Genomic DNA, 16,612 nt, shown 5'->3' with positions numbered 1-16,612 from the left:
ATCTGTCCAGCCTCCATGCGGTGTTCGTGGAAGTCCATGGTGCTGCTGGCTCTGGCGTCCATCGCCATCCAGTACACTGCCATCCGGACCTTCTCCGCTAACCCTCTGAACCTGCTGTGCTCCGTCGGCCTGGCCCCCACCGACCACGCCGTCAACTGCAGCCTCGGACAGCTGACGCCGGTGGGCCGGAAGGCTCTGGGGGGCTGCGATGAAGCCCCGTCCCCTACGTCTGCTTCTCCGTCCTTCTCCCTCCCCGCCTACAACAGCAGCAGGAGAACCCACATCCTCATCCTGGCCACCACCCGGAGCGGATCCTCCTTCGTGGGTCAGCTCTTCAACCAGCACCCGGAGGTCAGGGCGGGACACACCGTCACCGACGGCTCCTTGTTTCCTTGTAGTCTTGAAATGACAGAACCTTAAAAATCCCCTCATACCGCTGCTTAATAAGAGACTGGTCCAGATTGAAACCCCTCCCTCAAGCACAAACTGATGTTTAGGAGTATTTCAGTAGCTCAGCACAGATTCCCTTTCCACTCCAGGTCTTCTACCTGTTCGAGCCCCTCTACCACGTCCAGCTGGCGCTGCTCCCCCGCCTGGATCAGAGCTGGAACCCGGCTGAGAGGAGGGTGATGATGGGAGCCGCCAGAGACCTGCTGAGGTCTCTGTTCCACTGTCACCTGGACGGCCTGGAGGGTTACATCCAGCCCCGCCCCGCCCGGCCCGGCACGCCACCGACAAGCTCTTCAGACGGGGCGCCAGTAAGAACCCCGCCACTCCCCGCAGCTCGCCCGGCGGGTCGCGGCGCGGCGCTCATCCTCCGCCTGGCTCTGTCCGCAGGTCGCTCTCTCTGCTTGCCCCCGGTGTGCGAGGCCTCGCTGGACGCCAAGGAGCAGAGTCTGGTGCTGGCCGACGAGGGCGAGTGTGTGAGGAGGTGTGGGCCGCTCAGCCTGTCCGTGGCTGCGGAGGCCTGTGGAGCCAAACGCCACGCTGCCATCAAGACGGTTCGAATCCCACAGATCAGCGACCTCCGAGCCCTGCTGGAAGACCCCAAACTCAACCTGAAGGTAGAACCAGTCTCATCAGTAGCTTGACTTTTTTATTTAAGATTGATTTTCTTCTTAAATGGTTGTATGAGTATTTTTAAGCTTTATCTAAAGCAGAGCCACAGTCTGGTCTGTGTGGGATTATATAGTCCATCCATTTCTTCCAAATAGATCCTTCTTGTAAACTGACTCTGCTGTTATCCTCTCCATTCTCCTCAGGTCCAGGTTGAGCTCTCCCTTGAAAGCCATCTTTTCATCAGGGCCTTTTTTCCTGCCACCAGCAAAAGTATTTATCTCTCTTACATTATGTTTTCTTGCAGTAACGTTTAATAACATGATTTGTCCCAAGAAGCTAAAACGTGGCAATCATGTGCATTTCCACAATTTCTCCAGCAGGTGGCGACAATTCCTTCACATATGGATGTATAATAACTGAGTTACCCACTCTTACTCTGTTATCTATTTCCCATTTTGCTTGAACTGTTTTAACTCCAGTGTTTCCTTCAGGGGGGTTCTTCACACCGGGAGTTGGTCTCGGTCCTCTGCTGGGGTCACTGCGCTCGAGTCCTTATCGTTTGGCATCACCCCCCCCCCCCCCCCCCAACAACTCTCAGGACTGCTCGAAAAACACGCTCCCAAGGGGCGCTCATCTCGGGCTCGCCTAGGGCGCCTTTGAAGTCCAGGCCGGCCCTACCTGGGGGTCTCCACACCTCGGTGTGTGGGTTCTCCTTGGTCTGGCGGGGTCGGGGGTCGAGCGCTGGGGCCCCAATATTAATGACCTTCACCTTCTCCTGGTGAATGGCCCCACTGATAGTGTTTTCCCATGATGCTTAGTGCCATGCCATGTCTCTTCTGCTGTGTGCAAATAATTCAGAGTGAGTGTGAGTGTGAGTGTGAGTGTGAGTGTGAGTGTGTGTGTGTGTGTGTGTGTGTGTGTGTGTGTGTGTGTGTGTGTGTGTGTGTGTGTGTGTTCTTGTACATACCCAAAAGTAAGGACCAAAATTCGTATTTCACCAACAGAGTGAGGACATTTTTGCCGGTCCTCACTTTTCAAAAGGCCTTTTTTGGCCTTTTTGAGGGTTAAGACTTGGTTTTTGATTTAGGGTTACAATTGGGTTTAGGTTAGGTTTAGGGCATAGGTTAGGGTTAGGCATTTATTTTTGATGGTTAGGGTAAGGGGCTAGGAAATGCATTATGTCAATGAGTGTCCTCACAACGATATAAGTACAAACATGTGTGTGTGTTTGTGTGTGTGTGTGTGTGTGTGTGTGTGTGTGTGTGTGTGTGTGTGTGAGAGTGTGTGTGTGTGTGTGTGTGTGGTGTATACTGATTGATGGTGCGGTTTTTTTTCTTTTGTTTTTATGACTGTTTTTACTGTTCAGCACTTTGCGTTGTTTTTATAAACATGAAAAAGTGCTCTACAAATAAAGTTTGATTTGATTTGATTCGAACATACAGTGGGTAAAATAGGTGTGCTGTTCTCACTAAAGCGCGTTTACTTCAGCTCAACAGCGAGCTAAACTCCACTCCAAAAATGACAGAGTCGTGTAGTAAAGTTGAACATTTACTGAAGGCTCTTCATTTCAACATGGACATGGAGTAAAAACTGAAATACACAAAATAAAATAATGTTACATGCCATCAGTCTCGAGTATTACAGGCCAGAATTGGAAACACAAACACTTTTTATATGATGCAGAAACAATCACTTTTTAACACATTTTATCATCTGTTTTATCTTTCTGTAACTTATTAACATGAAATATTACTCACGGCATTGCTTGAACGGAGTTGAGAGATGTTTTGAAAGAAGAGAGAGCTGAAAACATGGAGATTTTTACATCTTCTCTGTGAGTGTCTGAACACTTCCTGTTTCTCTGAGAAAACGGCCCTTCAAAATAAGAACACTTCCGGAAAACCCGCATTTTCAAAATAAAAGTCAGATAAAGAAACATCTCTGAATAACAAGTAACAACACACTCCCCGCCTGACCTTTATGAGGTCACTGCTAAATTACTATAAAGATTTTGAACATCATTCTTCTTTCGGTAGAAGCAAAACTACTTCAGTCACTGGTCTGTGGAAGGTTTTTGTGCATCCTTGGTCCACAGTCTTCACTTCCACCTTTCGAACTCTCTCATCATTCCCTGGAAAGGTGCATGTGATCCTTGCCATTGGCCAGTTGTTGCGAGCTTCTTGATTGTCCTTCAGCAGAATGATGTCTCCTTCCTGCAGATTTCTTTTAGGTTCCGTCCACTTCATTCTCTTCTGCAAGGTAGGCAAGTACTCGCGACTCCAACGTCTCCAAAACTGGTCAGCTAGAGCTTGAACTTGTCTCCACTGCTTGGTGTAGAGATCCTTCTCTGTGAAGTCTCCAAGAGGAGGGGGGACTCCAGCTTTCTGTGTGAGAATCATTGAAGGTGAGAGTATGAATGGAGAGTCTGGGTCTGTAGACACAGGAGTGAGTGGTCTTGAGTTCATGATCCCTGTGACTTCTGCCATGAGCGTGCACAACACTTCGTGTGTCAGATGGACATTGTTTTGAAGCAACATGGAGTCTATGATTCTTCGGCCCATGCCGATCATCCTTTCCCAGGACCCGCCCATGTGTGAGCTGTGAGGGGGATTGAACTCCCAAGTGCACCCTTGCTGGCTGAGGTACTTTTGTACACTGGTGCCCCTCTGGTCTTGGGTGAGTCCCAGTTCATTGCAGGCTCCTATGAAGTTGGTCCCACAATCCGACCTTAGCTGCTTCGCAGGTCCTCTGATGAAGAAGAAGCGCCTAAGAGCATTGATGCAGCTTGATGTACTCAGTGACTCAATTACTTCAATGTGAATGGCCCTTGAACTCATGCAGCTGAAGATAATAGCCCACCATTTGTTCTCTGCATGTCCTCCTCGAGTGCGTCTTGTTACAATGGACCAAGGACCAAAAACATCCAGTCCCACATAGGTGAAAGGAGGACATGTTTGAAGGTGTTCTGGAGGTAAGTCTGCCATGCGTTGCTGTTGGAGTTTCCCTCGCAGCTTTCTGCAGGTCACACATTTGTGTATGACCGAGTTGATCAGAGTTTTTCCCTCCCAAGATCCACAGACCTGATGTTTCACTTGGCCATGATGGTGTCTGACAAGCAGTAGAGAGACGTGGCTGTCCTTAGGCAGGATAACTGGATTCTTTTCTCCTCCACTCAAATGTGCATGCTTGAGTCGTCCTCCAACACAGATCAGGCCACCTTCGAGGATTGGACAAAGTGGCTGAAGACTGCTACCTTTTGAAATTTGGTTGCTCTGTTGGAGAGCGACAAGTTCTTTTGAGAAAGTTGCTCTTTGAGTTGCTTTGAGGACAACTTCTTTCGCTTGAGTCAGCTCGTTTGGGGTGCGAGGTCGGTTACAGAAGTGCCATCCTTGGCATTTGCCATTGTTTTGTCTGAAGGATCGTGCAATATGGATCAGGAGTGCTACACCTCTTAGGAGAGAGCTGAAGGTGGAGAAACTCTGAAATCTTTCAATGGTGAGGCCTTTCTCTTTCAGCTGAGTGGCGTAGGTTTTGATCTGTGGTCGTATCTCAATGTCACTTTCAGGTTCAACCAACTCAAATGGCTGACCTTTTCTTGTCTTTTCTGCAGGATGCTGGCGTAGGAAGGCAGGTCCAGTGAACCAAGTGGTCTTTCCCAGATGTGATGCGGGTACTGAGCGAGATGCGTGGTCAGCTGGATTGACTTCGGTGTGTACATCGTGCCACTGAGCAGGTTTCATGGACTGACGGATTCGCTGCACCCTGTTGTGGACGTACACAAAGAATCTCTTGGTCTCATTGCATATGTAGCCTAAGACTACTTTACTGTCTGTGTAGAAGTTGGTTTCCTTCAGGTTGATGTCAAGCTCATCCTGGATGAGCTCCGCCATTTCCACAGCTAAGACAGCAGCACAAAGTTCGAGTCTTGGGATGGTAGGCTCAGACTGAGGTGCCAACTTTGACTTTCCCATCACGAAGCCGATGTCGACATGTCCATCTTTGCACTGCTTTTAGGTACGCCACCACACCTATTGCCTTTGTGGAAGCATCGGAAAACACACACAGCTCTGTGTGTACTGCCTTGGAGAGAGAGGTTTTCGTGTATGCACGTGGCATGTGCAGACCTTTGAGGTCTTGGAGAGAATCTCGCCAGGCCATCCATTTAGGGAGCATCTTGGCAGGGATTGGGCAGTCCCAAGCAGACTGGTCTCCAGTGAGTTCTCGAAGAAGAGCTCTTCCTTGAATTGTAACAGGAGCCAGCAATCCCAGGGGATCGAAAACACTGTTAACTGTGGAGAGCACTCCTCGGCGAGTGAACGGCTTTTCTGCTGAGGATGCAACGAAAGTGAAACTGTCAGTTGCTGTCTCCCATAACAGTCCCAGGCTACGTTGTGCGGGCATGGCTTGATCACTGAAGTCTAAATCTTTCACACGTTTAGCACAATCTTCAGGTGGGAAGGCTGCCATGACAGCTGGATTGCTTGAGACAAATTTATGGAGGCGCAGGTTCGATTCAGCCAGTGAGGCTTGGGTCCTTCTCAGCAGGTCAATAGCTTCAGTTTCAGTTGGTACCGAAAGGAGTCTGTCATCAACGTAGAAATGTCTTTTCACAAACTGGACGGTGTCTTCTCCATGGCTGCATGCACCTTCCATGATGGCTCTTCTCAGGCCATATATGGCCACTGCGGGGGAAGGGCTGTTGCCAAAAACGTGGACTCTCATCCGGTACTCGATGACTGGTTTGGTTGTGTCGTTGTCTTTGTACCAAAAGAAACGTAGAAAGTTCCTGTGGTCCTCTCGAACCTGGAAACAGTAGAACATTTGCTGTACATCAGCCATTGCAGCAACTTGTTCTTTGCGAAAGTGGATCAGGACACCAAGAAGGGAGTTATTGAGGTCAGGGCCCGTGAGCAGCACGTCGTTGAGAGAGATGTTGTGGAACTGGGCGCTGGAGTCAAAGACCACGCGAATTTGTCCAGGCTTTTGTGGACGGTACACTCCAAACGTCGGCAGGTACCAGCATTCTTCATCTTCTCCCAGCGGGGGTGCTACTTCAGCGTGGCGATTCTCGAAAATCTTGCTCATGAAGGTGACATACTGATCATGCATTTGTTGGTTCTTTCTCAGAGTTTTCTGGAGAACTGTGAAGCGATCAACTGCCTGTTGTCTGTTGTTTGGTAGTCTTTGACGTGGCTTTCTGAACGGTAGTGGAGCAACCCAGTTGTTAGCCTCGTCCTTATAGACTTCCTCATCCATCATTTTTATGAAGATTGCGTCTTCAATGGAGGGAGCTGGCTTATTGTCTGATTCGGTTCTGTTGAATACTGTCTGTCCGATCGTCTTTTCTTTACTCTTGCTCGCCCTGAAGAAACTATCACGTGACTCCCTGCCTTGGGAGGTTTTCTCTTTAACGTGCAGAAAGTTTGTGCAGGGTCGGAGGATTGATGGGCGGCCATTTTCTAACACGTTGGTCTTAAACGTTGTGACCACGGGTTTGTGCGCGTTGCCCAGGCATACATCTCCTATGAGCACCCAGCCTAAGTCCAGACGTTGGGCGAAGGGAGCATTGTGTGGCCCACTGACTTGTTCTCTTACTTTATGCACTCTGATGACATCTCTGCCAAGCAACAGTAATATCTCTGCTTGTGGGTCTAAATGTGGGATGTATTCAGCAATCTTCCTTAGGTGTGGGTGGTGCATGGCTGCATCTGGTGTGGGGATCTCTGACCTGTTGTTGATGATCTCGTTGCATTCGATAAGCGGTGGCAGATGGATACTGACATTGCTGTAGAGCGACTCGATCACAAATCCCTCAGCTTTCCTGCCGGATGTCTCGACCATGCCGGAACATGTCTTGAGGCAGTATGAAGATGGTTCAACCTGTATGTCAAACAAATCAAAGAAGTCAGATCTTGCCAATGAGCGGTTGCTTTGGTCATCTATAATTACATAAGCCTTGATAGCTTTGTCCCAAAAACCCTTTGGATGCAGTTTTACAAGACAGATCTTGGAGCATGATCTGCCAGCTTGGCCCAGACCGCATATTTCTGTGCAACTGGAGCTAACAATGGCTTCGTTAGCACGGTCTTCTTCTCCCTCCCCGCCGTTATCTGTTGGCGATGAAGTAGGCCGGGATGGCTGCAGGACTGGTCCGGGATGCATGGCTGTTTCATGCAAGCTGCTGTTGCACTCAGCACACTTTACTGCTTTTTTTGCAGTCCTTTGCCATATGAGAGGATGAAGATACACATCTGAAACATATTCTCTTTTCTTTGAGAAAATTCTTCCTGTCAGGCAACGGTTTATTCCTAAATGCCCTGCACTTCTGAAGAGAGTGTGGCTTGTTGTGGATTGGACATGTTCTGGCTATGTCAGTATCGCTCTTTACTGGTTCTGTATCCAAGTTCTCTGAAGAGATGTTTGTCTTGTGAACTGTGACTGGATTTCTGGAGCTGTGACCTCTAAAGGTAAGTTTATCTTGTTTTACAGGTGTGTTGCTGCTGCAGGGAAGAATGAAACTTGGATCAATGCGCTTTCTGGCTTTGTGACAGACAAACCTGGTGAAGTATGCGAATGGTGGGAAAGAACCACCATTTTCTTCTTTCCAACTGGAGCCAGCGGACACCCACTTTTCTTGAAGTGCATACGGCAGTTTCTCAACAATGGGATTTATGCTTCGTGCAGTGTCTAAATATGACAATCCCAAGAGATCACCATCCTCCTTTGCACACTGAAGCTCCATGAGCAGGTCACCAAGTTCCTGTAGCCTTTTGTTTTCTTTAGCTGACACCCGTGGAAATTCATCCAGCCTCTTGAATAGGGATCTTTCTATTATTTCTGGTGCTGCATAACATTCATGGAGTCTTCTCCATGCTTTTGTGAGTGCTGCTGCTGGATTATTCACATGCACAGACCACATCCTTCTCACATCCTTCTTTACCGAGCCATTTTGTCAGTAAATCCAAGCACGGTAATTTTCAGGTCTGTCATCAAACTGGTACAGGCTGGAGCTCACCAAGTCTCGGCGAGCGAGGAGCTGAATGAGAGGTTCGGTTGCAGCTGAATTACCATGAGCTGTTGGAGTGGTGTGGGGAGTGAAAGGCTGGGCTGAAACATTTAGATTTGGGTGAGGCCTGCTTGGATGTCTCTGGTAGTCATATTCTTCACATGAGAGCTGGCATTCACTTTTCATAGAGAATGGTTTACTCACCGCTTGATGGTCAAACTGTCTTGGCCTGTTCATAGAGTCAAGACATGATGGCTTTTTACTGTGGGTTACCTGAGCCTGGTCTTCTGGATGGCTGCCGTCATCATAGACTTGTGGAAGAGGGGTGACAGGTGTAGGTGACCCACCTTTACCAGAGTAGAATTCGGTTTGTGACTTGACAAACTCACTCGTGCGTTCTATTTTTTCTTCTTCTGTGATGGCATCCAACACTTTAAAGTCTCCTTTTAGTTCAATAGCTTCCAAGACTTCAGCCTCTGCAACGGCTGCCTCTGCTTCACGCTTGAGGGTGAGTGCTTCCAACTCTGCATCATATTTAGCTGCGGCTAGCTGTTTCTCTGCTTTCTCTATCTTGAGTCGAGCTCCTTGGTCGGCATAAGCTGCTCTTACTTTGGCGGCCTCTGCTTTAGCACGGGCACGTGCTGTGGCGCTGGCTGTCGAGCATGATGTCCGTGAACTTCTTCTGCTTGAAGTTGAAGACGTGTCGCTCTGCCTCTCCGCCATCTTTCATAGCTGCCAACACCGCTGATGTCTGCCTTTTTACTGTGCTGTTCTCACTAAAGCACGTTTACTTCAGCTCAACAGCGAGCTTACGCTGTCAGACACAGGTGTAAGTACTCCTCGGGTTCCGCGAAATAACTTGTACATGTCCGACAGTTACCTTCACAGTTGAGGAAACTACACTATAAGAGAAGGGAAGTTACTCTGTAAGACGCGGGCCGTATTATAAAGTGCTACCCATTTAACGTATAAAGCTCTGAACAACCAGGAACCATCATATCATAAAGAGCTACTAGTCCCATATGGGCCCAGGAGAGTGCTTCATTCTCAGAGTGCTGGCCTGCTGGAGGTTCCTCGGTTCTCTAAAAGTAGAACAGGAGGTGGAGCTTTGTAGAACCAGCCCCCAGTTTCAGTCAGCTTTGGTCAAGATCTTTCTGCTGTGAGACGGGTTGATTACAGTGTGAAACACAGACATTCTTCACATTTTGTGACTAAAAAATAACCCAGATGGTGTTTTTAAAATTCCCTCTGACTGTGTTTGTGGGCCTCAGGTGGTCCAGCTGGTCCGGGACCCTCGTGGCATTCTGGCGTCTCGTATCGAAACCTTCCGGGACACGTACCGGCTGTGGCGTCACTGGAGAGCGACCGGACGGCGGCCGCACAACCTGGACCTGGGTCAGATCAACACCGTGTGCGAGGACTTCCTGCACTCTGTGTCCACCAGCCTGGCCAAGCCGCCCTGGCTGAAGGGGAGGTACATGCTGCTGAGGTGAGAGGGCTCGCCGCCTGTGACCTGTGACCTCTACAGGAAAGGATAACTCACAGAACTGCAGAGATCAGGAGCTGGAAAATTTGAATTTCAACATGTAATTCTACAGTTACATGGATTTCCATTTTCCCTCCTCCAGGTATGAAGACCTGGCCCGGTTCCCTCTCCAGAAGGCCCGGGAGCTCTACAGCTTCCTGGGTCTGGTTCTGCACCCCGGCGTGGAGGACTGGATCACCAACAACACGCGGGGCAGCAGCGACCTGTTGTCCCGCCAGTAGTTCACCACGGTGCGAGACTCCGCCGCCAACGCCGAGAACTGGAGGGTGAAGCTGTCCTTCGACATGGTGGCGTACACGCAGACCGCCTGCCAGCCGCTGCTGGGCCTCCTGGGCTACAAGGCCGTCTTTCACCCCAGAGAACTGAGGAACCTCTCGCACTCCCTGGTGGAGGACAGGACGTTCCCGCCCGTGGTTTAAAGGTCGTCCAGGCGAGCAGCAGGATGGGACGGGACGGATCGATCGGGAAATCGTGGTCGATCTGAAAGGCAGACGACAGCCTCTGGTTGGTGACGTCAGGAGAATGTGTTCAATGACAATCAGCTGATAAACATGGATGTTGTTTCCCTTTTAATCACCTCCTGTTCAAATTGATGGCGGTCGGTCACTGTGATCTCTGGTTTGTAGAATCTAGAATCTACAGATTGACCAGGTGGGTGTTGACCGCAGAATGAAGGAGAATGTAGGCTGCCGGCCCCTTTTCAGTTAGTCTGTCCAGGAAAAAGCAAAACAGTGAAGGTAGAAATCAAGGTAGTTTCCCTCTGAGTCAAACAAAACCCACAGTTTGTTTCTATCTGCTCAGTTACAGTCACATCAGCAAATTCAAACTTCCAGTCTGCCATAATCTTACTCCCCTGATCAAGTCCTTTACAATGATGTATCATGCTTCGTCTCATGACATATTTTTAATGTTCCCTCTTTTGGAACCAGCCTTGTTTGACATGTACATTTCAGGGACACATGTGAGGATCAACTGTGTAGATTTTAAGAAGAGACCCAAAATGACAACAAAGCATTCCAGTAAGTTCAAACAACGTTCTCAATGAAGAATTTGGCCACTATATCCATCCATCCATCCATTTTCTACCGCTTATCCGGGGCCGGGTCGCGGGGGCAGCAGTCTCAGCAGGGATGCCCAGACTTCCCTGTCCCCAGACACTTCCTCCAGCTCCTCTGGGAGGATCCCAAGGCGTTCCCAGGCCAGCCGAGAGACATAGTCTCTCCAGCGTGTCCTGGGTCTTCCCCGGGGTCTCCTCCCAGTGGGACATGCCCGGAACACCTCCCCAGGGAGGCGTCCAGGAGGCATCCTAAACAGATGTCCGAGCCACCTCAGCTGGTTCCTCTCGATGTGGAGGAGTAGCGGCTCTACTCCAAGCTCCTCCCTGGTGACTGAGCTCCTCACCCTATCTCTAAGGGAGCGCCCAGCCACCCTACGGAGGAAGCTCATTTCGGCCGCTTGTATCCGGGATCTTGTCCTTTCGGTCATGACCCAAAGCTCATGACCATAGGTGAGGGTGGGAACGTAGATTGACCGGTAAATGGAGAGCTTCGCCTTTCGGCTCAGCTCCTTCTTCACCACGACGGACCGATACAGCGACTGCATCACTGCAGCCGCTGCACCGATCCGCCTGTCAACCTCACGCTCCATCCGTCCCCCACTCGTGAACAAGACCCCAAGATACTTGAACTCCTCCACTTGGACTAGGGTCTCTCCACCAACCTGGAGGGGGCAAGCCACCTTCCTCCGGTCGAGGACCATGGCCTCGGATTTGGAGGTGCTGATCCTCATCCCTGCCGCTTCACACTCGGCTGCGAACAGCCCCAGTGCATGCTGTAGGTCCGGGTTCGATAAAGCCAACAGGACAACATCATCTGCAAAAAGCAGAGATGAAATCCTGTGGTTCCCGAACCGGACCCCCTCCGGCCCCTGGCTGCACCTAGAAATTCTGTCCATGAAGATTATGAACAGAACCGGTGACAAAGGGCAGCCCTGCCAGAGTCCAACATGCACCGGGATCAGGTCCGACTTACTGCCAGCAATGCGGACCAGACTCCTACTCCTGTCATACAAAGACCGGACGGCCCTTAGCAAGGGGCCCCGGACTCCGTATTCCCGGAGCACCCCCCACAAGACACCACGAGGGACACGGTCGAATGCCTTCTCCAAATCCACAAAACACATGTGGACTGGTTGGGCAAACTCCCACGAACCCTCGAGCACCCTATGCAGGGTATAGAGCTGGTCCACTGTTCCACGACCAGGACGAAAACCGCATTGTTCCTCCTGGATCCGAGGTTCGACTATCGGTCGGATCCTCCTCTCCAGTACCCTAGAATAGACTTTCCCGGGGAGGCTGAGGAGTGTAATCCTCCTATAGTTGGAGCACACCCTCCGGTCCCCCTTTTTAAACAGGGGGACCACCACCCCGGTCTGCCAATCCAGAGGCACCGTCCCCGACAGCCACGCGATGTTGCAGAGACGTGTCAACCAAGACAGTCCCTGCACATCCAGAGACTTAAGGTACTCAGGCCGAATCTCATCCACCCCCGGTGCCTTGCCACCGAGGAGCTTGCCAACCACCTCAGTGACTTCAGCTTGGGTGATGGACGAGTCCACCTCTGAGACCTCAGCCTCTGCTTCCTCCACGGAAGACGTGGCGACGGGATTGAGGAGGTCCTCAAAGCATTCCTTCCACCGTCCAACAATATCCCCAGTTGAGGTCAGCAGCTCCACACCTCCACTGTAAACAGTGTTGGCGGAGACCTGCTTTCCCCTCCTGAGGCGCCGGACGGTTTGCCAGAATTTCTTCGAGGCCGACCGATAGTCCTCCTCCATGGCCTCCCCGAACTCCTCCCAGACCCGAGTTTTTGCCTCCACAACTGCTCGGGCTGCAGTTCGCTTGGCCTGCCGGTACCCGTCAGCTGCTTCGGGAGTCCCATGAGCCAGCAAGGCTCGATAGGACTCCTTCTTCAGCTTGATGGCAGCCCTTACTTCCGGTGTCCACCACCGGGTTCGGGGGTTGCCGCCACGACAGGCACCGGAGACGTTACGACCACAGCTCCGAGCAGCTGCTTCGACAATGGAGGTGGAGAACATGGTCCACTCAGACTCAATGTCCCCAGCCTCCCTCGGGACATGAGAGAAGCTCTCCCGGAGGTGGGAGTTGAAAGCCACGCTGACAGAGGGTTCCGCCAGACGTTCCCAGCAGACCCTCACAACACGTTCGGGTCTGCCAAGTCTGTCCGGTTTCCTCCTCCGCCAGCGAATCCAACTCACCACCAGGTGGTGATCGGTCAACAGCTCTGCCCCTCTCTTCGCCCGAGTGTCCAAAACACGCGGCCGGTCAGATGACACGACAACAAAGTCGATCATCGACCTCCGACCTCGGGTGTCCTGGTGCCAAGTGCACTTATGGACACCCCTGTGCTCGAACATGGTGTTCGTTATGGACAAACTGTGACTAGCACAGAAGTCCAATAACAGAACACCACTCGGGTTCAGATCGGGGAGGCCGTGCGATCCAATCACCCCCTTCCAGGTCTCACTGTCACTGCCCACGTGGGCGTTGAAGTCCCCCAGTAGAACAATGGAGTCCCCAGTCGGAGCACTATCCAGCACCCCTCCCAGGGACTCCAAGAAGGCCGGGTACTCTGCACTGCTGTTCAGCCCGTAAGCCGAGACAACAGTGAGGCACCTATCCCCGACCCGAAGGTGCAGGGATGCAACCCTCTCGTTCACTGGAGTGAAGTCCAACACATGGCGGCTGAGCTGTGGGGCTACAAGCAAACCCACACCAGCCCGCCGCCTCTCACCGTGGGCAACGCCAGAGAAGTGGAGAGTCCAGCCCTTCTCGAGAGGTTGGGTTCCAGAGCCCAGGCTATGTGTGGAGGTGAGCCCGACTATATCTAGCCGGTACCTCTCAACCTCCCTCACAAGCTCGGGCTCCTTCCCCGCCAACGAGGTGACATTCCATGTCCCTAGAGCCAGTCTCTGTGTCCGAGGATCGGGTCGCCGGGCACCCTGCCGTCGGCTGCCACCCAATCCACACTGCACCCGGCCCCTACGGTTCCCTCGGTGGGTGGTGAGCCCACCGGAGGTCAGGCCCACGTCGTCCCTTCGGGCTGAGCCCGGCTGGGCCCCGTGGGCAAAGACCCGGCCACCAGGCGCTCGCTTACGAGCCCCAACCCCAGGCCTGGCTCCAGGGTGGGGCCCCGGCTGCGCCATACCGGGCGACGTAACGACCTTTGTTCTTTTTCTGCTCATAGGGGGTTTTGAACTGCTCTCAGTCTGGCCCGTCACCCAGGACCTGTTTGCCATGGGAGACCCTACTAGGGGGCATAAAGCCCCCCGGCAACATAGCTCCTGGGATCATGCGGGCTCTCAAACTCCCCCACCACGTTAAGGTGGCAGTTCTAGGGGGAGATATACTATATTTGAGATAAATTCAATTCAATCACTTTTCATCCTGTCGAGCCTCACATGTGTCCCTGAAACGTACATGTCAAACAAGGCTGGTTCCAAAAGAGGGAAAATTAAAAATATGTCATGAGACTAAGCATGATACATCATTGTAAAGGACTTGATCAGGGGAGTAAGATTATGGCAGACTGGAAGTTTGAATTTGCTCCTGCTCAGAGATATTGACCTTTGAACTTTGACTTTGGCGCTTCTTTTAAAGCTTCTATTTTGACAATGAAAAATGCTAGAATCATGGGACCAACTGTTATACAAAGCTCTTGAACTCCACTATCCTGTCAGGTTTGACTTGATATTATCACCAGCAGGGGGCATCACGATATGTGGTAAAAACTAAATTTCACTTACGTATGTCAGTTTTATTTCAAAAAATAATCCAAAGAAGCATGTTCCTCATCACTCTAAACCCCTAAATGTACTTTTTTTTGTGTGTTTTACTCTTCTACTTAGGGTCACATATTTTGTAGTTCCGTATGGGGTTTGAACGTAGGGTTACGTCTATGAGCTTATGAACGCCAATAAACCGTATGAGCAGCTGAACATGTGCTACTGGTAAAGTGTAATGCGTGTCTTATGAATTGAGAGTGAAGAAACATATCGATCTGGATTTATTTCTGTTATTTGCCAGCAACCGTGTGACCGCTAATGTTGCTATTCCTGCGAGATCTTGTGTTCTCGCGATACCGACTGTCCCACTCTCTGGATCAATGATTTTTGTCCATTGACAGTCTATAAGATGATTTTGGCACAGGGTCCCGGGCAGATGTGGAAGCACGGATGATTTGGTGCATAAACCATTTTCGTAGGTGCCTCCTGCACTGCATGTCCGTTCCTCCCCGGTCAAAGTCGCTTTGATATGTCGCTTTGCTCACTTTTGAACACATTTGAACTGAGAATGTAACCACGTAGATCGCCAATATGTTTTTCGACCATACAGAGAGTGGATAATTTTTTTCTCCCCTTTTATATTTGAGTGGATATGATCGCGATGTTTCCAGCATTTTCCTGTTCAGCTATGTGGGTGCACACATCTTTGAAGTTACCTTCAGCGTGGACAGGGCAATAACAGTAATGCTGGATATTATTTGAGTGTCCGGATAAAAGAAACAATAGTTTATGCCTCGTTTAATCGCGAGGGGGGCGTGGCCAGGCGACTCTCATTGAAATGTATTAGTTTAAAAAGAGTGACGTGGACACGAAAAAAAGTGCAAATCGTGCTCCGGGATGCGATTCAATAGATTAATTTACGTGACTCCTAGCACGAATTGCCTTGAGACTGGGTTGGCTTCAAACGAGGTCCAAGTGGCAGGCAGACACTTCACCTCTTCAGGTGGACACTGTGGTGATGATCATTGACCCACAACTCTCCAGGGCGTCGTGGCCGGTTGAGAAGATAAGCAAGGTCTTCCCTGGGGCTGATGGCCTGATACGCACTGCAGAAGTTCAAGTCCAGGGCAGAACTTCTGTTCGGCCTGTGAGTCGTCTCGTCAGACTCCCAGCAGCTCCAGAAGAGGATGGACAGTGTCAGTCTGGATACTGCATATTTGCGGAGGCAAATTTGGGGGCGGCTGTTCTGAAGACTGGAGGCGTTGTTCATACATCCAGCCACTAAGGGGCAGGTCAAGCCAGCACACAACTACAAACACTTGGTCAAGCCAGCCCACAAGTTGTTTTGCGGTGTGCGCATTGATGGCACATTACGGTAATAGCAACAAACGCCTCATTTCAAAGTAAAAGCAACCTTCCACAAAACCCGAGGACTTCAGAAATGCGCACGTCAATATCACGTAGTCTTTCAAAGTAAAAGCATTTTACACGGTCGTATTTCAGTTACATTAGGCCAAAAGTGAACATTAAAAAAAAAAAAAAGCTACATGTTATAACTGGACCGTTCCACCTCACAATGATAGTACTCCACCCCAGGATTACACCCAGAAAGTAACAGTTCCATCTGATGTTGAATTTCAGAATAGAAGTCTCTCAACTTTGACACTAACTGTACTTTATGTATGCAAGGATTAGTAGTTAACGAAAAAACTAGCAGTTATAACTGGACCGTTCCACCTCACACTGACAGTACTCCACCCCAGGATGACACTCAGAAAAAAATCAGCTCTGTCTGATGTGGAATTTCAGAATAAAAGCCCTCTCAACTTTGACACTTTCTGAACTGTATGTATGTTACGGCTGCTGCCTTTGTGTGTCATGGGTTTGATCCTGTTTGTCTCCCCCAGGTGTCCAGTTGTGGTGTTTTTCTTTCCTTTCCCAGCCTTCAGCCAAGACCTCACCTTTCCAGCCAGCAGCCATCCTGGACACCTGTCGCCAATCATCCCATCAGCCGATCAACCAATCAACCTCCAGTCCTGCCCCTATATATTGTTTTGCACCCTGTGTTTCTCCCCGTCTGTCTGTCTGTGAGAGAGAGATCACTGCATCTCTTGGAGAGCTTTTTGACGCTTTGACTAAAGTTTGAGACATCTTGTTTTTGCCCTCCTCAGCCAAAGCTACTATTTGAGGACTTATTT

General features: G+C 50.4%; 1 pseudogene; it reads left to right on the top strand.

The window, feature by feature from the left end:
- Position 1: 1 nt before the first annotated feature.
- On the top strand, positions 2-10,033 carry LOC115391940 (carbohydrate sulfotransferase 1-like; annotated as a pseudogene).
- The last annotated feature ends 6,579 nt before the right edge of the window (positions 10,034-16,612 follow it).

Source organism: Salarias fasciatus, chromosome 7, assembly GCF_902148845.1.
Source record: "Salarias fasciatus chromosome 7, fSalaFa1.1, whole genome shotgun sequence".
NCBI classification, from domain to species: Eukaryota; Metazoa; Chordata; class Actinopteri; order Blenniiformes; family Blenniidae; genus Salarias; species Salarias fasciatus.
The sequence above is the reverse complement of the archived record's forward strand: the minus strand, read 5'-3'. Positions and strand labels throughout refer to the sequence as shown.